Raw genomic sequence first — 873 nt, forward strand, 5'->3', positions numbered from 1 at the left:
CGACGCAAGAACAGCCCAAAAACAGGCCAAAACGGCCCAAAAACGGGACAAAACTGGCCATTTTTGGCTGCGCGAGCGAGCGGCGAGCGGCGGACAGCGAGCGAAGCGAGAGGCAGCACCGTCCCTGCTATACGAAAGCCCCATCCAGCCCTGTGCCACCCGGGGGGTTCCAGGGTGCTGAGATGGCTGACATTTTGCTCCGCTCACGACGGTCACCGCGCGACGCAAGAACAGCCCAAAAACAGGCCAAAACGGCCCAAAAACGGGCCAAAACTGGCCATTTTTGGCTGCGCGAGCGAGCAGCGAGCGGCGGACAGCGAGCGAAGCGAGAGGCATCACCGTCCCTGCTATACGAAAGCCCCATCCAGCCCTGTGCCACCCGGGGGGTTCCAGGGTGCTGAGATGGCTGACATTTTGCTCCGCTCAAGATGGTCACCGCGCAACGCAAAAACAGGCCAAAAACTGGCCAAAACGGGCCAAAACTGGCCATTTTTGGCTGCGCGAGCGAGCGGCGAGCGGCGAACAGCGAGCGAAGCGAGAGGCAGCACCGTCCCTGCTATACGAAAGCCCCATCCAGCCCTGTGCCACCCGGGGGGTTCCAGGGTGCTGAGATGGCTGACATTTTGCTCCGCTCACGACGGTCACCGCGCGACGCAAGAACAGGCCAAAAACTGGCCAAAACGGCCCAAAAACGGGCCAAAACTGGCCATTTTTGGCTGCGCGAGCGAGCGGCGAGCGGCGGACAGCGAGCGAAGCGAGAGGCAGCACCGTCCCTGCTATACGAAAGCCCCATCCAGCCCTGTGCCACCCGGGGGGTTCCAGGGTGCTGAGATGGCTGACATTTTGCTCCGCTCACGACGGTCACCGCGCGAC

This window comes from Musa acuminata, unplaced genomic scaffold, assembly GCF_036884655.1.
Source record: "Musa acuminata AAA Group cultivar baxijiao unplaced genomic scaffold, Cavendish_Baxijiao_AAA HiC_scaffold_792, whole genome shotgun sequence".
Classification (NCBI taxonomy): Eukaryota; Viridiplantae; Streptophyta; class Magnoliopsida; order Zingiberales; family Musaceae; genus Musa; species Musa acuminata.